This window comes from Pteropus vampyrus, unplaced genomic scaffold (assembly GCF_000151845.1).
Source record: "Pteropus vampyrus isolate Shadow unplaced genomic scaffold, Pvam_2.0 Scaffold514, whole genome shotgun sequence".
NCBI lineage: Eukaryota > Metazoa > Chordata > Mammalia > Chiroptera > Pteropodidae > Pteropus > Pteropus vampyrus.
This window is the reverse complement of record NW_011889295.1, coordinates 130,345-157,375: the sequence shown is the minus strand read 5'-3', so window position 1 is coordinate 157,375 and position 27,031 is coordinate 130,345. Positions and strand designations below refer to the sequence as shown.

Below are 27,031 nucleotides of genomic sequence, written 5' to 3'. Positions count from 1 at the left end.
CGCAGGTTCTCCCGTCAGGACAGTCGCCAGTCCTGAAACCCAGCCAACCCAGCCGGGGGGAAGGCGAGCAGAGTGAAGGGGAGACAGGGAGGGGGGACAGGGAGGGGGGACAGGGAGAGGGGACAGGGAGAGGGGACAGGAATGCCACACGGGATTATCCCCTGTCAGCTTCCGGCGCACAAAAGGCCTGAACGGCACGGTTCACAAACCTCATCTAACTGACACAGAAAACGCGACGCCCAACAGTGATTCATCTCTGCAAGCAAAATTTCACCAAATGTGCACATGAAATATTTACTAAAAGCTGACTGCATGCCAGGTGAAAGGGAAAGATTCGATAAATATCAAAGGACTAAAATTATTCAGAGTATATTCTGCGTCTAGCTTTAAACTGGACAACAAAGAAAAGATAACTAGAAACCCCCAAATGTCTGGGAACTAAGCAACGTAGTTCAAGTGCCCATTAGCGAAAAAGTATTTTGAACTGAAGGATACAATGAAAAGAAACATGAAAACTAGATGCAGACAGAATTGTGCTTATATTAAAATCTATACTTCAAAGTGAAAATTTCAGAAATGGAGACTGGAAATCAATGACATAAAGCATTAATATCTAACAGTACAATCTGGAAGCTGAGCACAATTATTTCTTTGAAAAGAATAAAGCGAATGACATACAGACCTCTCGCAAGGTTAACCAAGGGGGACAAAGGACAAAACTAGCACGAGCAAAGGTGAAGGAGAGCAGCTGAGAACATGGATAACGGGGGGCAAGAGAATATTAAGACGGTAATGAGACTATAAACAAGCGGTCAATGTTTAAAGCAGCTTGATTCGTAACTGCAGAAATTTGGAAGCAACTAAGATGTCAATAAATTTGAAAATTTAGATACAAGTACAATTCCTTGCGAAGTGCCCCTTACCAAAACTGAAACGAGAGATTAAATAAATCTATTCTATTAAAAAGTTAATTTGTAATTAAAATTCTTCCCACATAGGAATATTTGAATTCTTTAACCATTTATGGAATAAAATTAATCTAACAGAAATTCGTTCAGAGAATAGGGAACATTTCTCAACTTGTTTTGCGAAGCCAGCAAAAGTGACGTAACTCCTCACGAAGACGACAGAATGGGCGCAGCATCCATCTTTCTTACAAAAACAGGTGCAAAAATCTGTACAAAATGTCAGCAAGTTTTATTAGCAATATGTAAAAAAAAGACTATATCACGCCCAAGAGGCGCTTGTTCAGGAAATGCAAAAGCAGCGTCCACGGCAGCTTCGTGCGGCTTCGCCAACGCTTGGAAGCAGCCGAGATGTCCTTCCGCAGGTGACGGGTAAATGACCTGGGGTCCATGCCGACAACGGAATTTCATTCGGCGATTAAAAGAAATGAGCTCTCAAGTCAGGAAAAGACGTCGAGGCACCTTAAATGCACGTTACTCCGTCAAAGCAGCCCATCTGAAAAGGCTCCATACTGTGCGATTGCATTTATACGACATTCTACAAAAGGCGAAAAAACCCAGAGAAGTAAAAATTCCAGTGGCTGCAGAGGCTGGGAGGGGGCTGCTACGGAGGGATGGACAGCGGCAGCACAGAGGAGCTTCGGGCAGTGAAAATGCTCTGTATGATTCTGTGATGATGGACAGACGCCACGACACATTTGTCCCAACCCGGAGCGTGTGAACCCTCCTGCGAACCACGGGCGTGGGGTGCTCAGGACGGGTCAGGCTCCCCAGGTTCACGGGCTGGAAACGAGGCGTCGCTCTGGTTGGGGGGCTCGCGGGGGGCAGGAGTGGGCGGGAAATCCCCGTGTCTTCCTCTCACATTTTATTGTGAAATGAAACTGCTCTAAAATAAAGAAAATGTTAGATTTTTAAAAAACCATCAACGTGATTCACATTCTCAGAAGGGAGAAGAACCGCACTGATCTCAACACGTGCAGAAAAGCGACTGATCAAGTTCACCGACCGCTCACAACCAAAACGCTTAGCAAAATGAAAACAAGAGCGAGCTCTCTCCCTCTGACGAGGAAAACCTGCACGAAAATTAAACACCGGCAGAAAAGAGCCGCCTCCGCCTGGTCCCGGCCCCAGGCCCTACGACTGCGGATAAGTCGTGGACGCCCGCCGCCGCCACCTGTATCTGACAGTGTTCTGCAAGTTCTAGCCAGATGTCGTAGGCAAAAAGGAAAGTAAGACAGGGTTGGGATGGAAGAAATAAAGCTGTAATTATTCCCAGACTCCACGATCACGTATGAAGAACATGCACAAGAACCTGTGCGGATAAACTATTAGAATAATTTAGCGCGGTTGCTGGATCACCAAAGCCCACAGCCCCTCGGCAGCCACAGTGGGGGGCTGCGACGGAGGGGTGACAGCAGCCACGGCAAGGAAGACCAAACACAGCGCAGCAGCAACTGCCGCCCGGGAAGGGACGCTGCGTCTCCGGTGTGGTCCGCAGCCCTGACACGCCAGCGACTCTCCAGCCCAAGCGGCTCTCCGGCGCTGAGCCTGGTGACGGGGACGCCAAACCCGAACCACGACACGACCTTAGCCACTGGCCCCGGTCAACGGCAAATCCCTTCACGCGCCTGCAAACAGGAGGCCGAAGCGGTGTGGCAGGCAGACGGCTGCCGCGCTGCTCCCGGACCGAAGCGGCCCCCACGGCGTGCTCGTGCTCAGCTCAGCGCCTTCATCTGCTGTCAGAATCCACCTGCGCCAGGGATTCCCGAACGGGCCACGCTCTCCCCACCGGGCCTTCCTCGACTCTTCTACGTGGTCCCGTATCTGACTCTGTCAACAACCAGCCACCTCCCCTGCTGGTGGCATCCGTGTTTGTCTCTGACGGTCTTGAGCACTCTGAGCTCTGGCATCGGGGCCACCTCTCTGGCAGTCATCGGCATGCGGTTTAGTGACTTGGAGGGATGGTCAGCACTGTGAATGAGAAATCCCAGAGTTCTTTCGGCCACACTGACTACTCTGCATCCAAACAACCGAATTCTGTGTGTCGTTTGGTGTGGTTCCGTGTTTGGTTCCGACCCATGGCTACAGCTGTACAACTGCGCCGCCCACTCCGGGTCCCTAACTGGAAAACGTCCTTTGGCCCCGCACCTGCGGGGCGGGCGGAGGGGGCTCTCTCAGGCCTTGGCTGCAACTGCAGCCCTTCCGTCCTTATAACTTTTTGAGATGAACCAGACATGGAGATCTGCTACTTGTGTACACTACACAATGTCTTTTTCAACAAAGTATCAAAGAAAAGGAAGCGAAAAGATTTTAAAACTCTGAAACGCCTGGTTTCACGTGGCTCAGACCCGTACTCCTCACACTATCCTGAAGGACCAGTTTCCTTTGCTTTAATGTCTAATTTGTCACAGACCAATAAATACTTCTATAAAATACAATAAAAAGTTATTTCTAGAAAAATGAAATTTAAAAAGACAAGACATACAAAAGCCAAGCACAAAACTTCTATCATCAGCCACTAAACAAAATCGCTGTCACATTACTGAAGAAGGTTCTAGAGTTGACACCAAATTTGACCCTGAGTTGACACCAAATTTGACCCTTCTTTTGTCCCAGACTGTAAACAGTTCTAGCGCCAAGCCCGTCTGCTGACCGCGCTTCCCTGTCCCAAGCCAGGACTCGGGGTGCGCTTGCACCCTGCCACAGGGGAGCACAACATGCTCACTGAAACGCAGCTCACCCGGCCACAGCTTCCAGGCCCCCTTCAGCTAACAGGAAACGTTTCAGGGTTCCTGGGGCCCGACTGTGTCTTCTCTTGGGAGAAGCAGGGCAGCCCCGAGTCACGGTGGGAGGCACCAAGGTGCTGAGCAACCCGGCGCTGACTCCGAGGCGCATGGCCAGCCTGACACAAACACTCCATGAGGAGCCCGCACGAGCGAGGGCGAGAGGCGCGGGGACCACATGACATCCGACTCCGGAGTCCCCTGTACGCAGGGAGGGCTCGCTGCAAGAGCAACCGCATCGTGCTGGAAACACGCCAGCCCTTTGACCGAAACTGAGATGCTGGCCAGAATATGAGAGAAGCAGCAAAGAATGTAAATACAGCTAAATTTTTTTAAAAATTAAGACAAAAAAGTTGAAGAGTTTTTAATAACTTGGTAATAATCCTAGTTAAAGTAAATCCTTAAACAAACGAGACCCATGTGAGAGTTTTCTTCTCCTTGATTTTGTTCTTTTATACTAGATTTGGGTTTATTTTCTCACGAAAAATCTAACCCAAATACCCTAAACTTCCTATATTGCTTCTACTCGCCAGAGAAGCTAACGTTAAATTACTCAAATGTTTAACACCGGAAGATGGATGCGCAGCGGCTCGTGCTTTTCCAAGAGTCTCCGTACGGATCCCCAGGCCCCGCCCGGGCTCCTCCTGCAGTGTGGCTCTCACCGTCCTTTCCAGAGGCAGAGTCCGCCTTCCTTCCGGCGAGATGGGTGGGCTTCTAACAGCCGAAGCTGGGTCAAAAGGCGACACCAGAAAGGAGAAAGAAAGGCGCCCTGGGCTCCTTGCCTCCCCACGGACGCTTGCTGCAGGAGCCCACGTAGCCCAGGAACGAACCCCCGTGACCCAAGCGTGGGCTGAGCTCCCCGCCAACGGCCAGCACCAACTCACTGGCCACCCTGTGTAGACAGAGCCACCCGAGATAGGACAGAGCCATCCTGAGAGTGGACCGTCTGGTTCCCAGCTGCGCTACCGGCTACCACTGCCTGCAAGGAGGTGACCCGTGCCCGCTGGGCCCTGTCCAGATTACAGATCCGAACACTTATTACTGTCATTTTAAGCCACCAAGTGTTGGAATGGCTACTTATCAGCAACAGACCTAGCACATACTGAGCTAACGTGAAGTACAAGTGGTCCTCACTTGGCACGGGAGCAGGGACCCTAAAATGACTCACCGAAGTAACCAGAAAGGTGCTCGCTGTCCCCGCCACCTCATCGCATAGCTAACGAGCAGCATGTGCACCTTCTCACACCTTCAGGTGTCGGACTTGGCCTATGCAGGCTTCAAAGCTCCCACGTTCTCCGTGTCATGTTCCAATCACACACCCCAGGAGTCTCATCTGCCAAAGTCCCCACTCCTTCCCAATGTCCTTGGCACCTTCTGTCCTCAATATTCTTTCAAACTTGACCCCTCGACCCACGGCGATGACTGGGGCGCTGTGCTCTGTGCACGTCCCAGGGTCTCAGGGCCCCGGACGGGCAGAGGCGGTCGAGCACGTGCCCATCCCTCGCCTCTTAACTGTCGTGTCTGCTCCCCTTAAAGTCACTTTCCAAACTGAAGGCAGTGGGAAAACCGAGTTTGGTCCCTGTAATGTCTAGAGACAGCACTGGAGGGAGGAAGACGCGGCTGCCAGCAGGCGGGGAGGGAAACCGAGAGTGACCCCTCAGAAACGCCGCCCAGGAACTAGATCCGGAAGAAAGAGGTGTCAGCCTCACCACCCGGTCAAAACGAAAACCTCTGCATCGGGTCACTCGGGGGGCCCGGGCCCCACTGACGCCAAGTGCTCAGCGTGGTGCGTGGCGGGAGGTGGTCCGATGGAGGCGGGCTCCAGACCGCAGGAGAGCCCGGCGCTTTGCTGCAGAGGGGAGCAAAGACCGGGGGCCACCTGAAGGTGACATGGGGTCTTCCTGCTGGCCTTGCTGTCAGGCACATGAAGACCACCCAACAAGAAGATTCACTGGAAACCAGGTCAGGCGATTTTGCAGATGTCAACTAAAATCCCACTTTACTCAAAGACAGTCTATGTTTAACTGCTAAAAACAAAACTGAGTCAAGCCTTACAAGGTAGAAAACAAACACACACAAAAGCTTTTACCGAATACTGACAACGTGTTAGGTACGTAGCAGGTTTGTTACACGTGTTACACCTCATTTAATTCAATCCTGATACGAATCCTAAAAGGTGCACATTCATCCCAATACGCAGGAGAGAAGACCCGAGACTCAAACGCGAGGGAGTAACAGGGTCCGGGGCACCCCCGCCCATAAACAGCTAGAAGCCTGCACGAGGCAGGAAGCAGAGCCGCCAGCAGCCACTTCTCTGGCTTGGGCAACTAGGTGGAAAGTGACACCATTCGCTGAGATAAGGGAGAGAAGAAGGGAGACACTGTTTGTGGGGGGAAGGGGAAGGCAGGAAGTAAGAGGATCCATTCAGTTTGGGGCACAACACACAACACAAGCCGCAAGGCCTGACCTCCTGCCGGAGTGAAGGAGAGGGGTCAGCGGGGGGCCTTGGCTTCCAGAACATTCTGCTGGAAAGGGAGCACACCCTGGTCGGTCCCCACTGCTCTCAGGCTTGGGACACATGGCTCTGACATTTTGGGCTCTGAAACCTTTGAAAGAAAATTATAATCTCATGGCTCTGAGTCTTTTATTCCCGTGGAGATATCAGTTTACCTTTGGGGAAAGACTCCCCAGGTGCACGCACTGTCCCTCCCTCCCTCCCTCCTTCCCAAGCTGCCTTTCTTCCCCCTCCCCTGTCTCTCTCAGGCTCTTTGCAAAACCAAAAGAGCAGAAGGGAAGGGCTGGCAGCAGAGCGCAGAGCAGAGCGCATTTCCCGGGGTGCAGAGGCCACTCTGGGCTGGCATCCCCGGCAGAGGCTGCTCACGAGGGGGGAGGACTGAGCAGACCGGGGCTTCCAGAGGTTCATTTAAGCGATGACTTACGTAGCGCTTAGCATGCCAGGGCTGTCCCAGAGCGCTGAGAAATGAAATCGCTAATCCTCAGAATAACCTTGTTTTGCCCACTTTCCAGACGTGGAAACAGAGGAGTGACTGCCGAGCCCGACGCCCAGGGCACGGAACTCGAAGCCAGGCCGCCCGCCTGAAGGCCCTGCCCTGCTGGGCTGGCTTTCTGTCTTTTCCTGAAAAGCGTCCCTAGTGGGCCACACTGCTGCATGGTGGCACACAGCTGAGTGGCAGTGCTCTCCCACCGCCAGTCATGGTCACGCTCTACTGTCCTAAGCCAAGAGCCCGCTGCGGCGAGCTGCTGCTCTGCGCCTTTTCCGAGCCGCTTGCTTCGTTTGTTCATTCACGCCAGGCTTCTGCAGGCAACTGAGCAGGCTGCACCTCCCTCAGATGAATTAATTCTAAAACCATATTTATTGAGCCAGCTACTAGGCTAGTCACTGTAACAGGTGTGGATATGGACAGCAGATTCAAAACTAGACATACGTAATCCTACCCACGAGGGCCTTCGGCCCAGTCAGGAGATACACGCACGCTTGTCATCATTTAATCACAGCTGTACTCAGTGCGACCAGGACGCCACAACTGCAGCAAGAGCTGCAAAGAAAAAGACCAAAATCACGGGCCCGTCCACCCGAGCGGCACCGTGTGTCGCAGGAGCTGGAGGAGGCCGCCTCGGCCCCTGCGGGACGAGCAGGCAGCCCGAGGTGGCTGCAGGGGCCTCAGTACTGGGGCGGCATCGATCCAGGAACCGTCGTCCTCTGGTTCCGGAAATGTTCTCGCGTCACGTCTTTGAAGCCTTCATCCTCGTCTCTTCCTGCAACGCTTGGCATTCGGACGGCGGGCCTTCCGCATCCCTCGTCGTAACTCTGCTCCTCCGTCTGTCCTTCCTTCCCGAGTTCTGAGGGGTCTCTTCCACGCCACTCCTCAACGCTCCCCCGAATTGACTTCATTTCTGCCTTCTCGCTTTAATTTTCCTGTTCTTGAATGCGCTTTCACAGAGTCCCGTCGGTCTGCCACAGATGCCGCGTCTCCTCCTAAATCTGTGGGGTCTCATGCTGAGATTTAGAGGCGTCACCCTGTTCTCTGAGCTTCCTTCTGCCTAGGGTCTCATCTTCGTTGCCCGCGAACTGTTTTCTCCGTTCCTCTCGGTTCTGGTCTCATGTTTCAAAGGCAGAGGCTGCCTGTCAAGGAACCCTGTGCGGGAAGGCGACACAGGAGCTCTGTAATGGGCGGAAGCAGCCAATCGGCAGCAGGTCCCACGTGTCAGAACCGCCTTTCTCCTGGACCAGTCTCTTGGACTACACGCCTCCTGGCAGGATCCTGGGGGCCAAGGGGAGTGTGAAAGCTGCCTGATTTCACTCGATCCTCAGCTCTGAGTACGAGCATTGGTTAGCAGTCTAGTGGTATGTTTTAGCAGAAACTTTCCATAGTGTAGTGTTGTAAACTGCATGTGCCGACAACCCACCATGCAGAAAACGATTTATTACAAGAGCATGGCAACTGTCACGGCTCTGAAGACTTCCACCAGTTAGCTGTGTCCCTCAGAAAACCGAGACTAAGTCGTCTCTGCCTTCAGCCGTTTGTTTGCTTTCTATGGACAAGCCACCCTAGAGACTGTAAGACAGCTAGAACTTCGCCTAGTCACAAAAATCAGCGTTGAAAAGAGTGAGCCCCAGGTGGCCTCTGAGCCTCTACCTGGCGAGGGCTGGCGGTGCCACAGCAGAGGCGCATCTCAGACGCTCTCACGGGCAGTGACATCTGAGCAAGACGCTCCCCACGCACAGCTACACGACTCCTAAGTTACTACGGATCCGTCACCTGAAAGTGGAAATAATAATACCTACCCTGAGAGTTAGAGACAACAAATGCGAAACGCTTAGCAAGACACAGGAAACAAAGTTAGCATTCGATGGATGATAACTGTCTAAGAAGAGTGACCTGAATTCTCCAGGCCGAGAAAAGGGGCAGCTAAGTAGGCCTGCTCTCTAAATGGAAGTCCTCCTGGACCCGCCCGGTTAATTAATACCTCAAAGCACAATCACAGCCCTAAAAAAGCATCTTTCCTGTCACACTTCACAGCTTTATGAATCTTTGTCAAAAAGGGAACAACAGATCACCACTCCTGCTATGTTGAGATTTGGTCTATTTGAAACATATTATTAAAATCAATAACCAAATTAAGCACAGGTGTTCCTTTAGAATTTTCTTCTAAACCTTGCCCTATAAAAGAACAACAGGGACGTTTCGAACCTGCCACCAGTACCCCGTTCCACCACGCACTCGATGAAAGTTAAGACGAGGAAAACATGCAACAGCCTGGGGTTCTGGATCAGTCTCTCTCAGTGAGTCTGTCAACTTTACAAAACAGACTTTTACAGTAAAAAAAAATAGTATCATATAATATTCTAGCAGTACTTTTTTTTTACACCCACAGCACTTGGTCTTCCTAGGTGGCAGTACCTTATTTCTTAAAAAAAAAAAAAAAAAGTGGGGGCGGTAATGACACGTGCTGGCATCACTCTGGTTAACAAGGTAAGGAAGGATACAAGATAATCTATTTCTACATAGTAGGTCAAGAACTGGAAAACTAAACTTAACCAAAAAATATCCTTTACAATACGTCGGAAAACCATCAAGACCTCCATACTCAGCTCTATTACACGTTCCTAGGAGAAAGTAAAGAAGACATTCACAACTGGACACGCACACGAGTCTCAACGCTGCTCATGGGTCGGTTTTCCCAAACTCATCTACAGGGTCAACACGGCTCCAACAAAACAGAACGAGAAACTACTGCGCAGCGAGCAGGACCCAGCCCCTCCCCGCGGGGTGCGCCTCTGGGGGGCGGGACCATCCGGACAAGTCAACCACGCAGCGTGCGGGAGGCTGGTCAGCTCAGGAGACACACCGCGGACGAGCCGGGACACCGGTGACAGAGGAGGATGGCCCTGTTTGAAAGGGGTGGTCGCTAGGGTTTCCACGTACCTCATTGTCTGAGCAGGGACCTGGACAGGGCGGTGCACAGTAGGTGGATGGAAGTCTGGGGCAAATGGCACAAATTGGGCCACGCGGCGTCCCTCCCTCACGGGGAAGGTCACGGATGAGCAAAACACACGTATCAACTGAAAGCTATAAAACCGCATACAGAAAGGACACTGGGGGAAAGCGGCATTCTCGTCCCCGAACAGAGCGAGGACAAGTGGAAGAAGCTGAAGAGCAAATGCATGTTAATGCTCAGTGCACGGCCTCTGTGCGGGACGGAGCTGATGGCACTAACCGCAAAACGAGGAGGAAAGGGGAGTCGGCCGGGCGCGCCGGTTCCAGCACTGCCCACGTGGCCTTCACTCCTTCGCTGCTCGGACGGCCTCCCGACTCCACTCCATCTTTGCAGCGACAGAGACGCCTTCTACTTCCACACTCTTGGTTTATCATAAGCTCGTTTCTGCGACACACCCGCTACATGCTACACACTGGCAATACAAACACGTTACGCTAACATTCACCAGCAATTAAGTCCTTACAACGTGAAAAGCTCAACAAAGGATGGAGACCAGGAGAGAAATGATCGAGGACTCTACGATGGAGCGGCTGGAGGCTCACAGGGACTAGAGGACAAGGTGCTGAGAGATGACGCTTACGACTGAAAGACAGTGAGGGACAGGGGCGGACGAGGGGTGCAAAGCCACGTGGCAGGATGAGGCTGCCCAGGGAGAGGGACAGCGGTGCCTAACCGGCAGGCAGGGACCAGACAGAAAGGCCTGGGACCGACCCCCGGGAACGCCGACCTTGAGAGGCCAGGCGAAGGCTTGGGAAGAAGGGCCCAGCCCTGCGCCTCAAAGAAACTGGGCGGGAGAGCAAGTCTGGCCCACTGGGTCCTCGCCAGGAACCTTGACGCACCTCTGATGCAGTCCGTGGGGAAGACACGCTTTCCTGCACACTCCCGCTGGTGCTCAGTGCCCTTGCACGTGGGGTTCTCACGGCACGGAGTCCCCCCACCCCCCGTCCTATCTGCCTTAATCAAACGGCGCCTCCTTTAGAAAAAGGGCTCAGCCCCCACCAACTCAGGCGTCTTTTCACCCCAAAATTATTACATGCTGATAACAGGTCAGAGCACATGGATCTGAAGAGTAGGAAGATCTGAACCCCAGCTTATGCTAAACCAAGGTTCACAACCAAGTACTGTGTGACACGCTGGGTGTCACCAGCCAAGCCTGCAGGGCAGCGGACGCCCACGCGGGGGTCCAGGTGGCAGAGGAGTTCCACGCAGGACGAGCAGCAAGGGCATCGAGGGGCCCGAAGAAGCATAACCTAGCAGGTGCTTCCAGACAACCAAGTGCTGTGTGGCTGCAGACTGTGATGGGTGGGTGGGGGCGCGAGAGCGGGGAGCGGGGCGGTCTCTCACACATCACCAAGGCAGCTGGAGAACCCACGGGACTCAGCTTAGCACCCACTGACAGCCTACTACACAGCAGGCACAGCGAGCTGGTCTCTGAGCTCTGTGCCCAACCTTTCAGAAAGCATTTAATATCTCTTACTTTAAATTTATAGGTATCTCGGTATTTACATAAATATAATTATAAAACATCTTATGTGCTTACATACAGATTTTTAATCTGTCTCCCCGTGAGTCAATTAGCCCCTCAAGCTGTCACACGGGACAGCCATGATCCCACAGGAGGGGCAGAGGACCAGGGAGCAGTCCCCAGGGAGGCGATCAGACCCTGGGAGCCTGACCCAGACCCATCTGTTGCCGCTACAGGAGGAAACTCCTCCCGCTGAGCTGTTTTTACGGCACGTGGATTAGCTAACCCTACCTGGAATTTATCCATTCGTTACGGTGATATTCATTTGTGCCAATTACTTCCGAAAACAGAAAAAGACCCGACATAATCAACGTAGCAAAGAAAAATCATATGAGTACAACATATAATGCTCGACCACGGTAAATGCTGGGCAAGATCGGAAGAGAAGGCTCGGGGAGGGGCTGGTCGAGGCTGAGAGGGACGAGACAGCATCTAAGCTGACACCGGAAAGGTAAGTAGGGGTCGGCTGGGCAGAGAAGACGACGGTACCAGGAAGAGGCGACCGCAGGGGAAAGACGCCGGGTCTCCAGGACACTGAAGAGCCAACACGACTGCGCCACTGAGCAGCAAGAGGCCGTGACCCGCGGCTGCGTCGCCGCCACGCCAAGGACCTGTAATTCCACCCGATTCTAATGAGAAGCCGCTGGGGAGTTTTAAGAAGAAATAACATCAGATTCGTTTTTACAAAATCATTCTGGTATTTGTGTAAAGGATGAACATGTGAGGAAACAGGGAGACCAACAGGAAGCCATCCCACGGTCCAGAGGGAGAGGAGGGCTGCACGGACCAAAGCAGATGCTTCAGAGAGGGAGGGAAGGTGAGGAACTCAAGACATATTTCAGAGACAAAATCATGAGGATGAAAAGGTGGACTCATTATACATGGAAGGAGGTGTCAGAGGCATCCTGTGTCTGTGGCATAAACAACTGAGTCGATGTGGGTTCAACATTCTTACTGAGATAGAGAGGATGTGGGGAGAAACAGATTTCAGGGACGACAAGAGGCTCGTCTCTGGCAGGTCAGGATCAGATGCTCGTGTAAAATACAAATATAGACATCAAGAGGCAGCTGACCACTGGAGTCTTGAGACACCGAAGAGAAGATGGCTATACAATGACTATTCGGAGAGAGTGTATAGAGGGAGGGAGGGAGGGAACAGGCGAGTTTAAAATACTGACTCAGGGAACCACGACTTCGACCACAGAATCCAGAATCACACACATGCACCATTAACAGTATCTTCAATCTCAATCCACTACTGAAGGATATAGGAAAAAACATCAACACACTTACTCCTAACAATGAGAGCTCTGATGCCTCTAATCCTTCCCAGTTTTTCAAACGATGAAACACATAATGCACATACTGATATAATCAAAGAACTTTCTAAGCAGGGCTTTCTGCATTTAATCTCTGCAACCAAACTCAGCACTGTGAACATTATATTCACTCCAATACTCTAAATCAAAACCGTCTTTAAGCCTAGGAAATTATGATACAGTTGAATACATGTTGTAACAAAGTCCTTTTCAAAATGTTAGACTGTAATCTTCCATGGGTGGGCTCTAAGGTGGATTCTTCACACCAAATTTAACAGTATAACAAACTTTATTATAAAAAAGATCCCAGGGAGCTTTAAGGATACCTTAAAGGTTTCAGTTCAAAGTACACAAATATAGGTCTGTATCGCTATTTTTAGCCTGTTCTAATAAGTATTTTATGTGTCTTCTTAAATCGGGACACGGCTGTTTTTGAGGTTAATGGGACCGATAAGATCGAGGGTGAGTTTCAGAACGCTCAGCTGCAAACAGACATTTGTTTATTCTTTGGATTTGGGCTTTTTACTTTGTCTTTATCTAAAAATAGTAACTTTCATACTTGAAAATAACCAATTCGGCCAATTCCTATACACCGCATCTCTATCTTAACCACATAACAAAAATCAACCAGAATAAAATCTAAGGTTTCCGGTCTCCCTGTCCCGTGGCAGGAGCGTAAGCCGAGGAGGTGGAGAAGGCGCTGAGTTGCCTGCGCGTGGGCTCGCTGCGGAAGCCGTGAGCTCAGCCCTAAGGGGACAGGGACAAGCTTCGCAGTGTCGTCGGAACCTCCTCTTGAAGAACCCAAAAGCAAGACCATTCATCTGTGGAGATGGCCTGCCCCGGCCCTACGAAGGAGACCAATTCTGACCTGATGCTGTCCCCTCCTTTTCCTGTCCTCTACGCAGTTCTGCCGCGCTGCCCAGCCCCAAGACCTCCATGAGAACGACAGTTCAGCGAAAAACGCCTCACTCGCGTGCTCCGCCAGCTAGCAAACATAGTGCGAAAATCAGCTGCTTCGATCAGTGCTTTGAGAAGCGTGAAAACACTACAATCTCTCTCCCGACGTTCCTATTTCTAAAGTCACTTTGAATGTCACAAACGCAGCAGCTGATCAGTTGCGGTCCCACTGCTACGGGACCCCTGGGTCTTGGACCCAGCCTAGACTTTGTGACTGAGAGCAGAGCCTTGCTGTGAAGGGTCGTGCAGGCGGCTACCACGCGATGGAGCGGGCACCATGCCCACGCACCCCAGCGAGCCCGGCGAGGGACCGAAATCTTCACTGAGTGCAGAACTCTGCCTCTGAGCACTCATTACTGACCATCCTCAGGGATACTAGACCTGAGGTTCCCAAAACTAATTTTAAAAAGTGCCCAAACCCAAAGCCTTTTAAAATTCAAGAGTTTGAATTAACCTGGCAAAACCTTTACTCTGAATATTTAATTATTTGACAAAGTGACAGGTGCTTTGTTCAGACAGCATCATACTAAGAATTCTGATACCATTTGTTTTAGAAACACTTAAAAGCCTAGAAAAGAATTAATAGATAATTTACGACAGATCAATAAATGAAAATCGATTTAATGGTAGACCACAGTCTGACGCTGACCCGTCAGCCTCCTTGGTGGGACCACTTCTCCCCATTACCCAGGGTGGGCCCTACCTACTAAACAGATTTCCTACGTGGAGTAACGTGATATGTAAATAGTATGATTTTAAAAATAATAATGTTTTTAGTAAATTCTTCATTAAGGACTTTATCTCCCAGGTTAAACATTCATTACTAAACGTTTTGATCTTTTCATACATGAATTGCATGGCACTTCGACTTCTAAACATGCTCCCCAAATACCGTCCTTAATAGTATAATGACAATGTTACATTTTGTATTTATTTTTACATTAAAAAAACCCCTAACAACATCAGGCGGAAAACTTTATTCACGGCATTGCTAACCCTTGGTGACAAGTCCACCTTAAGATAATAGTGTTTCAAGGGAAACACAGTCTTTACAGTGAGTAATAGAGACTAACTTTTGAAATGAGAAAATCCAGGTTACTCTTTTTGCTACAGTCCTATTTAAAATTGGCCTCTTTATCCTTTAAAATCTTCCACATCACAGAATGGATATGGATCCCTTGATTAAAACACAAAATAAAATATAAAACCTTGAGAGACACAGGACTGAGCCCTAGAAATAGTTTACTCACTTACAATGCATTTCCATGAAAATAATTTTACTTCCTATTTGAAAAGCTAGCTAATTGGTTTCATAAAATAGCTGTAAACCCATACCACATAAATTTTCATTGTTCCTTTAGTTTAATTGTAAATCTATCTGAAATACATTCTCAGAAACTCTTACCCGACCTTTTTAGTGCAAAAGCACGAATTCAAATAAGACTGAGACCGCCCAGACCCCCGGGCTCTCTGTACCTTCAGCCCAGCACAGCGGGAACGGGCTGCAGCCGCTCCTCTCCATACGGACGGCCCCCGCCGGTCTCGGGGCCTCCTGGCCCGCCAGTTCCAACCACATCGACTCGGGGCTAGAAAGACCATGCCAGGAGTCCGCACACCGAGTCCCAGGTCATCGCTCCCACAGGGTTTGCCTCGATCCGCAAGCAAGAAGGACCGAGCTTGCCCTGGGCTCCGTCTTTCAGAGCTTGAAGCAAAGTTTGGGAGGCGCTGCTTCTGGGATATTCTGCAGGAGCTTGAGGACTGCCTCTCAGTTACAGAATCTTCTCGTGCTTCCGCAATCTGAAACAGACCATCCTGGCCAGACTGAGCCACTGAACAGAACGAAAGCAGCCGGTAACGTGACCCACGGGTCTGTGTTCCTAGACTCGCTGAGGGAAGGAGGGGACAGAGGGAGGAGAAGGCGGGCCAGCAGCCAGCGCCTCATTACCATGCTAATCTCACCCTTCTGCTCAGTTCCTCCGGTTGTTCCAAAACTGACACTGAACCGATCCCGGAACCGGAACCGAGCGGCCGCGTCAGGTAGGACCCAGAGCACGCCTCGCAAACCGACTGTTTTCCGAGTCACGCCTTTGCCATTTTTCCAGCCTGATTCTGACCTTACAGTTAAATTAGTTCCCCTGATGAAATAAGAATCATTTTGGGGAAAAAAAAAAAAAAACTTCAATGACACTCAAAACAAGTACAAAAAAATACGTCCGTAGGAACCCAAATATTTTTGAGATAAACCATTTTTCCAGATCTTAAGTTTCATAGTAAGTTTGTAAACATAAAACTACCTGGAAAACACATAGAGACAAGAATCTGAGGTTGCCAAAATCTTTTAAAATTATCTTTAAAAGATACGAAGCAACCAAAAAGCACGATCACTTCTTAGCTTCAAGGTGTAAGGGAGAAACTCATACTGAAGAAGCAGGACAAGAAACAATCTGTACTGGCAACATTTTAAAAAGGCTAAGCTACTTATTTTTCCTCGCAAACCGAGAGTCAAGGTCATCTCAAAGATTCAGCTATTCGAACCCATTCCACTTCAGCAGTAAGATAATAAGGACCGTGATCCTTTGTCATCCGAACATATGGAAGACAGTCGAGCTCGACAAACTGTGACTGGTCAGCACCACAAACTAATAGCAACTGCTTTACCTAACTGTGAACGTGACTGAGGCTTTATGAATTCACTAACTTGCGAAAACAAGGGCTGAACTGAACAAGGGCTGAACTGAACAAAGCCTGAACACAGGAGGCCTATCTGCGGCCCGGGATGCCCCAGGCCAGTCTGCTTCATTTCTAACCCGCTCCTCTTGATGAGGGCTTTGTCTTCGGGCTTTCCATGCAAGCTCCTAGTAGCAGCCAGAGCTCAAGTGACCTCTTACGTGCCCCAGTGGAAACACATCATTCACCAATGTGAACTCTGACCCCAGGCAATGCTGGGAAGAAAAGGGCTCCAGAAAAACACAGGCAAGCAAGCTAGAAAAAGAACAGAAGAAACAGGCAGACAGATCAATTCGAATACATGAAAAATACCCCCACTTCCACCTTTATCCAGGAGGGCCCAGGACATAAAAGGCCCACCGCCACCGTCGCAAGAGCCAAAGCGAGTCTGACAGCTGACTCAGACCCCTGAGAAGGGCTTGGGGCTGAATCTGAACCATCGACTAACAGACTGCACACAACAACCCAAGGCAACCATGGGTGTCTCTTAGAGCTTATGACTCTCAAAAGTTAAAATAAATGCTTCCTCGACTAGTCACCTATGATACCCTGTACACTAAATCCTGATTCAACTAATTTTCACATCTTCTAAGCAAAATCAGTGCTATCACATCTTTTAAAGATGTGTCAAGACGGGATCATACCACCAGGAAGAGACACGGTGTCACTGAGCCCACTCGGAATCCAGGAAGCCAGGGGTCTTCACATGCACGCAAGCACAGGGACCTGACCCGAACTGAAGGATGCTCCAGCACCATCTGCACAGAAGACAGAGGGGCTGGTGCAGGCAAGCAGCGGTGGACGCTGGAACCAAGACAGGGCAGTGGAGGAGGGGACAAGGGACGGGCCCGGAGCCGTTCAGGATGCGGAAAGTAAGTGTGGGGCGTGAGGCAGAAAGAGGCCAAGTTCCTGACTGTGAAGTAACCAGTGAATGGCAGCTTTCTCCCCGCCGGCCCCACTGCCACGCTCTGGTGATATCCAAATGTCACCTCCTAATGTACATGGTCCTGAGCGTCTAGAAAGATGCCGCGATAAAGCAGCATAGACGCCCCCGGGCCACGAAGCAGAGCCCGATGGAAGCAGCGTCTCTGGGAAAGCGAGGAACTGATCCAGCCACCCAGAGAAAGAGCAGGGGGCGGGGCGAGGGAGGGGAGGGCGCAGGCGCCCCCCACCCCCGGGGAAGAGCGATGACACCTGCCCTGGAGCCTGAGGCCTCTGCACGCAGGACCCTCTGGCTCGATGCCCACGCAGCCCCTCCGGCCCCTCCCCGTCTTCACGGAAAGGTCCGGCGGGCGGCCGGCAGCCGAAGACCTGCGACCACAGAACTGCGACCGCGAGGACACTGCGCGGCCGGCGGTGGCGCCTCGCGCTCCTGCCCCACGTGAAGAGCGACTTCGCTGGAAACTCCCAGGCCGGCGACCTCCTGGAAAGAACTGGACTCGCCCGCAGCTGAGGGCCACGAAATGAGAAAAAGAAGTTGTCGCTCATCCGGTTCACGACTGCTCTATGCGACTTTATAAACCATCCTTCACGAAAGTTCTGCAATTTTAAACAAGCTCTTCGTGGTGTCAGAACAGTCCGCGGCAACCTTGGTGAGTCCTGCTTTTCAAGTCTCAATGAAAAGACTTTTCTTCGCAAGAAAGACACTGTTTGCTCAGAACCAAACCCCCGCCCCCTGGCTCCCCCCGCGCTTACCGCGGCGCAGCCCATCGGCAAAACCCACGCCCTGGCCCCGCCGTGCCAGTCACAGCCAGTCCTGCCATGCGGCAGAGGCAGGTGCCACGCAAGGCATAGATCCGCACGTGACTCCCCCACATCGTTAGTACAGTCGTCCCTCAGTACCCACTGGGGCTGGTTCCGGGACCCCGACCCCCCAGGGCACTCAAATCCGCGGACGCTCAAGTCCTTTACATAAAATGGCACAGAGCGAGGCACAGAGCAGGCCCTCTGCGCCCACGGGGGCTCAGCCTCGGATGTGACACCTGGGGACACAGAGCGCTGACTGTTTTTACCTGAAAAACATCTGCGTGTAAATGGACCCACGCAGTTCCAACCCGTGCAGTGCAGCTCACGGGTCAACTGCACATGCAACCGTGCAGTCCCCCACGTCGAGGGCCCCCCCGGGCCCAACGCTGCCACCTTCACCTGGGTGATAGCGACAGGCCTCCTCCTGGTCCGAATCCCTGCCACCACCCCACACTCCACTCTCAGCCAGCAGTTGCAACGAACCTTTCCAAACATGGATCACACTGTTTCACACCCTGCTACAAGTCACCAACAGTTCCCCACGCCCCAAACCAGCACGTCCACGCCCTGTGGCCAGGCCTCAGGGCTCTCACGCTGCCCGTCCCTGCGGGCAGGACACTCTTGCCCAGAGAGCCACAAGGCTCGCTCTCTCTCCTGGGCCAAGTCTTTGCCCAAATGTCACCTACTCCACCAGGCCTGTCCCACCCACCTCATCTAAGGTCGCAGGCCCGACCCTTACCCTGCCTTACTCTCCCCGTGGCACTGACACCTCCTAGAACACCAGGTGACTCGTTTACACGCCACGTCGACTGTCTGGCTGCGCCCACCACAAAGCAACCTGCGTGGCAGGAAAGAACTCTGCCTGTTCTGCACACGTTGTCTCTGGGGCCTTATTACTAAAATGGTTGGTAAGACGCGCAGGCCATGCTCCACGCACCCTTCCAACGCCTGTGAGAAATGACGTGGCAGAGGGAATTCCTGCTTTGCGTTAGAGACCGTGGCTGCAGACAAGCTATCTAGACGTTGTAGACCGTCAGGACTTGACACTAAGCTCTCTGAGAGCATGGCCTACCTCAGTCCACCCCCAAGACCCGGCACAGGGGGCTCGACAAATGTTTACCGAATAAGTAAGCGAATTAAACTTACCGAAAACCTTGAAATAAAATCTAGGGAAACCATGTGGACCGCCTCTCCCCGAACCACATAAAAAATAAATCACTCAACTGGAGTATTCTGATGCTCCCACCAGAGCTCCCAGTGCAAATTTTAGTAGAGCAAAAATAAAAATGCCATGTAAGAGCAGATAAAAATCATCAGAAGACTAGCAAACAATGCTAGAGCGAGATCGGCAAGCCAGAAAGACAGTGCCGAACGCTACACAGTGTCTGAACGGCCTCCCTGCAGAAATCCAGCCGTAATGAGGACGTCACTGGGGAAGAACTATCAAACGAAGGACTTACGAATGTCGCCTGCTGCGGTTCACATGAATACAAGTCTGCAGTCGCCTTTTCTCACACAGTCAACAGGGTTTTACCCGCTTGCCTTAAGCAGTAACGCCAGAACTTCCGACACTTCTTAGAAAAGTGCTGGCAAATGCTTTTATGTCAGCCAACGAGAGGGACATAAAAGAAAAATGTAATTTGTACTGTACATACATAATTCAAAATTCACCTCCTCTTATCTTTTATGTGTGCATTAACCAAGTTACAGATTTAAATAAAATCAACGCTTTACAGTACGGTATCTCCATTAGCAACTAATAATTACAATATACCCTAACTCCGGAACGTTAAGTGTCCTATCCTAAACTTACTTCCACTCAGACTCATGGAATTATCATTTCTATGTCATTCTGTCTTACTCTTTCTGCCACAAAACCGGGGTAAGGACTAAAGAAATTTAGTTATAATAATGGACACGATCACCTTTGGAAGACAAACAACAGGTCTCAAAACAGCATACTCCACGAGATGATGGTACTGGGATCACTCGCTTTCCTTGAAAAGCTTCGTAACAAGTACCCCACGCCCCTGCCGTTACTCCGGAGGGACTCTGAACACTGCCAGGTTTCCAGGGAGAGTACCCACCTGGGAGAGTACCCACCTGGAGCTGAGGAAGGCACTGAATTTATAACTGGAAGACACAAAGGAGCCCCAGTTCTGTCCGTGACACAAAGAATCGTTTGACTATCCTGACCCTGTCTGCTCTTCTGAAAAGGAGGACAACGACGATGCCCATCACTTACTCAACAGTGACTACGTGCCGGTCATAAAACATAATGGCAACAGCAATAATAATAGCGAGAAGGATGGTGTCATGACGACATCCGTGTAATGTTCACTCTGTGCCAAGCACTGTTCTAAGGAAGAAGGCCGCACCCGGCCTACAGGGAATGACTGACCCACGGCGAGGACGAAAGGGACAGAGGACGAGCAGAAACGTGCGCGCAGAAAGAATGTGCAATAGACGAGCGGCTCTCTTCTCCATGCGACACCTGTCACCAAAGCCTGCGCTCACGGGCCGGTCCTCTGGGGTCGGCAATGCCCCCGCACGCATGTACGCAAAAGCCACCGCAGTGCATGCTGGACACACGGCAGAATCACCGGGAAGCAAGCACGACCTCTGAATTAAGCAGCACTGAGATGTGCAAAATCGAAGGGAAACGCAGCTCTCAAAGGGCAGGAAATCCTGAGCGACACTGACCTGGAGCATTTTCACGGATGCTAATTAACAGCTACTTCTTATTTGTTTTACCATATAGGAGATCGAAGCTAACTTCTAGGTTTAGAAACTGTTGGGAAGTTGCTTGCCATCAAGTTTGAAAGATAAAAAAAATTCCCTAGAATCTGTAAAAAGATGCCGCTTTAGTTTTTCAAACATATTGGTAGAGACAAGAACACAGGATGGGGCAAGAAACTCAGCAAAAATTTCAACCTAAATAAAAATGCTATAACACGGAGGGTTCTTTAGCTTATACTGATCGAAATGACAGACACGTCCAAAGAAAGTCAGGTGGTCACGTAATGCTGGCACCGCTCGAATTGACTTCGAAACGTTATTTTATCCGACTCACTTTGTTCCATCGCCGTACATTTTTCTTTACCTCGTAACTCCAACTGACCGTGGTGTGATCGCGCGCCTCACTTAGCAAGTCGCAGCAGTCTCAAAGGACTGACCGCCGTTCCCGTCAGACGTCAGACAGTCAGACGTCAGACAACGGGCGCCGAGAAAAGCCGGGGCTGCCGAGCGCCCCCTGCTGGTGAGCGTCAGTGCCTCCCACAGCCTACATTCCTCAGTTACCCGGTGGAAAATCAAGTCCACATTTTAAACTAGCACTCGGTATGGCTTGGGAAAGCAACCTGTTTCTGCAATCTGACCCTATACTCTGTTTTTCAAGAAACAGCAGCAGCGTCGAGGATGGGCCACTGCTTGCTCTGGTGTTCTGAGTCAGCACCACAGAAGAACTTCCCTTTCCAACCACCGCTACATGGTGGCTGGTTTTCTCTGTCAATTTCTCTCCCCTACGCTTGTGGTTTTGTCACATTGGTATTGACAGATATCCTTCCAGCGCAGCAAGAAATTTATGCAGTCACTTTTCCAATTCTACCTAAAACTTCGTATCATCGAGAATGTTAAAATCAATCTCACACCTATTAGGGTGATTACCATTTAAAAAACAAAACAGAAGGTGATAAGCATCAGCGAGGACGTGGAGAAACGGAGCCCCGGGCACCGCTGGCAGGGACATGAATGGGGCAACCACTCCAAATCCAGTACGGAGGTCCCTCAGAAAATCCAAATAAAATGACCACGTGACACAGCAACTCCGCTTCTGGGTAGAACTCCGAAAGAACTGACAGCAGTGCCTTGAAGAGATATTTGCACACGCATGTTCAGAGCAGCATGATTCACAATAGTCGAGAAGGGAAAGCAAACCAAGTGTCTACAAATGGATGGATGGATGGATGGATGGATGGATGGATGGATGGAAGGATGATGGATGGGTGGATGGATGGATAGATGGATAGATGATGGAGGGAGGGAGGGATGGTAGGTAGATGGATGGATGGATGGATGGATAAAATGCGCTGTATATCCATACAATGGGACATTATTCAGCCTCTGAAAGGAAGGAAATTCTGACACGGGCTACAACATGGATGAACCTTGAGGACATTCTGTTAAGTGAATGAAGCCAGCCGCAGTAGGACAAATACCGCACGAGGCGTCTAAAGCAGCGAACTTCATGGAGACGGAAAGGAGAACGGTGGCTGTGAGGACGGGGGCTTGTGAAACGGGCACAGAGGTGCAGACTCGCACGACAAAAAGTTCTAGAGCTGCCTCCCAACAGTGTGGAAGCGCTGAACCCTACTGAACTGTACACCTGAAAGTTGTTAAGATGGTAAATTTTGTTATTTTTTGTTTATCACAATAAAAACTGTTAAAAATGTTAAAACCACTTTAAAAGAGTGACTCTCATTTATATTTTACAACAAACCTGCAAATACGATATAATTACATCTATTTTTAGAGCTGAGGGGAAAAAGCCTTGTGAGAACATCTCACCAGAATCCTGGCCATGCCCCCCACACATCCACGCCCGCATACCATGCTCTCCCACTGGCCCGTCCACCCCAACCCCAAGGCTCTCCACACCCAAGGCATACACCTGGGGCGTTTGTGAAAACTCAAACATTCTGCCCAAGGTGTGCTACACACAGCTGCTCAATTTTAAAAACTCCCTTTTGAGAATAAAGGTACTTAATGCTTCCTTTTTAAGGACCAGAATTAAACTGCCAAAACTTCACCGATTTTACTTGAAACAGCTGCCAATCATTTTTTACACTGGATAAGCAAACTCCTAAATTCATAACTATCTGAACTTTAATAAAGGAGGCAAACCCTAAAAGAATGCCATCGACCTGACGTGCCTGGTTAGGTTGGTCAGCACCTTAGAACAGCCGAGCCCCCGAAGTCGGATACGGGCGATGACGACCATCACATCCCCACACTGAGGGCACCAGATGCGATCTTCGCTTCACTGTTTTCTCTCTATTTCAAAGCGTCTTTCAATCCGGCTTGATTCTCACCACTCTCTCAAAACTGCTCTGAATGCCACCAAAATGCCCTCCGAGTGCCAAAGGTCAAACCTCAATCCTCATCTGAACCTTTCAGCGGCGGCTGGCAGAGCTGATCACACCCTCCCCAGAAACATCCTCTTCCCTTGGCCACAGAGGCCACCACTTCCGGCTTCCTCCGCCGCGACCCCTCCGTGGCGGAGTGCCCCAAGGCGCAGGCGCGGGCTCTGTCTTCTCCACGCTCACTGCCTCAAGTCGTCACAGGGTGTCACTGGGCTTTCATTTCCACCTCCGGCTCGCACCGCTCTTCCAAGATCCAAGTCCTATCTCCAACTGCCTACGGGACATTCTTCTTGGATCCCTACCGGCCAGCTCGCTGCTGCTCACCTGGTCACCTGCCCGGCCTTCGTCCACTGCGCATCACACTAAGAAGGCAACTTCTGCGGAACCTCCCCGCGCAACTGCCTTCTGCTCTACCGAGGTGGACTCTTTTTAATGGCTAAAGCTGCTATCATTATTTTTACGTTATACCTGATGTTCTCGCGCTTGTTCAGATCTAAGAAAAGAGAATTTATTGTGTGGTATTAAACATTCCTGCGTTCGACATTTCATGAAAACTATCTGTGGGTTAAGCAGAAAAGATGCAGAGATGGAGTAACAAGACCTTGGCCCCCAAAGACTCTCAGAAACAGCCCTGCACCCGAATGCACATCACGTGCCGTCGTGGGGAGAGACGAATGCTGCGGACTGCGAGGGGCGAGTCGAGGAAGGGGGGCCGGTCTGTGGCCTTCTCACGCCTGCAACGTGACACACCCAGCACGCAGCGCACACACGGAGTCGGCTCCTCTCACAGCCAATACAGAGCGGGGGGACTGGAAAAGCAGGAGCTACTCTCCAGGCCTTGCTGGGAAACCGAAGCCGCATGACATCACTCCCTCGCCCTAATCCCTCATCGCTGCAGACACAGAAGTGGGTTTGGGGGAGAACAAAGGAGGAAAGTGAACTGACCCTCAGAAGGAAATGAAAAAAACAATCCAGGGCCCTGCCCCTTGGAAATGCAACACAAAGACACGGCCAAAGTCAAATTCAACACAATTACAGATTATCACGAACTATGAATCCATGAAGTTCAAGTTCATGAGGCTTTTACCGTAGCAACATGTTGGTGAAACAAAATGCTTACCAATGCCCATACCCCAGAGAGATTTATGAATCTTCTATCGGCTACCAGTCCTCAATGTGCCACTGACCCACCCGAATACGCAGGACGGAAACAGACGACTGGGACGGAACCTCAATTCTATACAGCTCTCCTGCTGCGCAGCACGGAACAGACTCCAATGTTACAAATTACAAAGAACACCATCTCTCTGGGGCTCAGTTCTCTTCCCATTAAATGGGGAAAACACCACCGAATAATCCCTGCTAACATCTGTGAGTGCTGAGCACGGTACACCACCCAGGGGAGCTGTGGTCCTATAACAATGCCCCTTGTCAGAGGAGAAAGCCAGGTTCAGGTGCTTAGTAAAGAATTAGTACGGGAAGCCACACCTGCATCCAGAGCCCATGGGAATAAGAGCGCACACGCTGAAGCCGGATGGAGTCTAGATCCCAGCTCTGAATTCACCGTGATAACCTTTGACCTCTCTGCACTTCAGTTACGTGCATGTGAAACGGGAGAAGAGTAACCCTATTCAGAGGGTTACTGTGCGGTCTCAATCGGTAGCTATAACTTAAGAGTGTTTACAGTGTGCCAGGCACTACTCTAAAGCATGTGTTGTCACTGTTGTTTTTATTAGTAGGATTATTGTTAACCATTGTTAATAATACTGCCTATGTCGCAAAAAAGACATACAAGTGTCTACGCAAAGAAATCACTAAAACACTTATATTTCTTCCCTAACCTAATCTGCAAAATCAATGACCTTTTGTTTGTTTCTACTGTATGTCAAAGTAACCCCAAGGCAGGTAAAAAAAAAAAAAAAAGTCAAAGTCAAACAAAACAAAGAAAATACACAACTGTAGAAAGAGAATTATACTCACAGTTCAGAAGGCCACAATAACTCTGTGAAGAAGTCGAATGATGATTTAAAAGAAATACTCCTAGTTTCTCTTTGCTCCTTCCATAGTAGTCAGCGAGAACCTGACAAGAAAAGACATTATGCGCACATGAGACCACCTGTATGCACCATCCTTTCAAAGCTCTGCCGTGTCACCATCTGACAGTCAGCTTCATCATGCACCACGCGGTCTTTGTGAACGAGGGATTAAAAAAATACGATATCGAGTTCCTGCCTTCTACCTACATCCCAGTTAAGAAATGCAGCTGAAACAACTGAAAACTACTGAAACACATCAACAATCATAAATTAATATGGCATAAAGTTAGTTAAAAGTTCAGGGTAAGATGACAAACAGAATATATAAGGAACACAATTTAGAAGCTATGAGAAAAGCTTATTTCTAACATGGAAAATGGAGACCAAAACAAATAAGGAAAAATCAGAAGAAAAAACTTGCAGGAAATAGAAACTATAAAAGATTGGAAGCATAGCAAATGACTGTACAGGCCCAAGACAGCCGGATCCTAAGCCAGCATGGAAAGAACAGAAGCCATGCTAGTGACGTAGCAGTGTCCTAGAAGGCGCGCACTGGCTGCTCAGTGCAGACAGAACTCGGGGTAACGAGGATGGAGGCTACAATTCAACACCATGCCTCCATGAGACTCTCCCTCACTCTGACAGAAGACTGGAGGGTCACTCCCTGGACGAAGCATTGTCTTCGGACTGATGTCACCCTGCCCAGCGGTACAAAACAGAGGTGGATTTAACTACTGCACACACACTGAAAGTGGAGCTCTCCAGCTCCCCTACACCAACTCAGCTCCTCCTCCCACCCACACACTCAGCTCCCAAAATTCTATAGTCGGAATTCTGTAGGCAACAAACAGGAAGAATATTCTTGGGGAATTTGACCGGCCCAAGAAGAAAAACCTAAAGATACCCACACTGGGGATTCCCCAACAAATGGTCCACCCAGAATACCCTGATGTCGGTCAGAAGGCCCCAACCCACCCATGTCAGAAAGTAGCAGGAAGGACAATAGAAAGGAGGAAAAGAAGGAAGGGGGAAAGGAGGGGAAAAAAGGGAGGAAGGAATTTGAAAGAAACAGAAACTATACAAACCACCAATAACCTAGAGGTGAGAAGACACCGCAATCAATAAAAACAGGATGCTCTTTTATAATAACTATGTATGGTGTCAGATGAGTACTGGATTTATCAGGGTGATCGCTTTGTAAGTTACATAAATATCTAATCACTATGCTGTACACCTAACACTAATATAATATTGTATGCCAACTATAATTGAAAATTAAAATTATTTTTTAAAAATAGGGTGTTCTTTAAAAAACAAAACAACAAAAAAAGGGCTCTTGGAAATTAAAGAACCTGAAAACGGAAATAGAAAACTAAAGAAGCTTAAGTCAAATTGAAGACATCTTCCTAAAAGTTGAATTAAACAAAAAAGGGTGGGGGAGGAAGAAAAGAAGGAAGAAGAAAACCATACTGGAGTGAAAGTATAAGGAAATTACAGAACTTGTCCGAGACAGCCAGGTCCTAGACGACAGGACTCACAGAAAGACAAAATAAGAAAACAAAAGACAGAAAATATCGAGCACAACAACTCCAAAAACTTTTTCCCAGAACCGAAGAATACAGGTTGGCAGAATGAAGGGACCTACTGAATAATCAGAATTATAGATGAAAACAGACCCACAGCATGGTACACCATCATGACAGTTCAAAACACTTGGCTGCATTTTAAAACTTCGACAAGCTTCTAAAGATGGGAGAGAAAAAATGTTACATACAAAGAATGAACAATTAGAATAGCTTCTGAATTCAATA

At 49.8% G+C, this 27,031-nt stretch overlaps 1 protein-coding gene across 1 annotated transcript in view; it reads right to left on the bottom strand.

Annotated features, from left to right (window-relative positions):
* Positions 1-27,031, bottom strand: part of PTK2 (protein tyrosine kinase 2) — a 179,194-nt gene that overhangs the window by 132,292 nt on the left and 19,871 nt on the right. Inside the window, exon 2 of the mRNA XM_023524973.1 lies at positions 25,165-25,264. The gene's annotated coding sequence lies outside the window, so the exon portion shown is untranslated. The remainder of the gene's footprint in view (positions 1-25,164; positions 25,265-27,031) is intronic.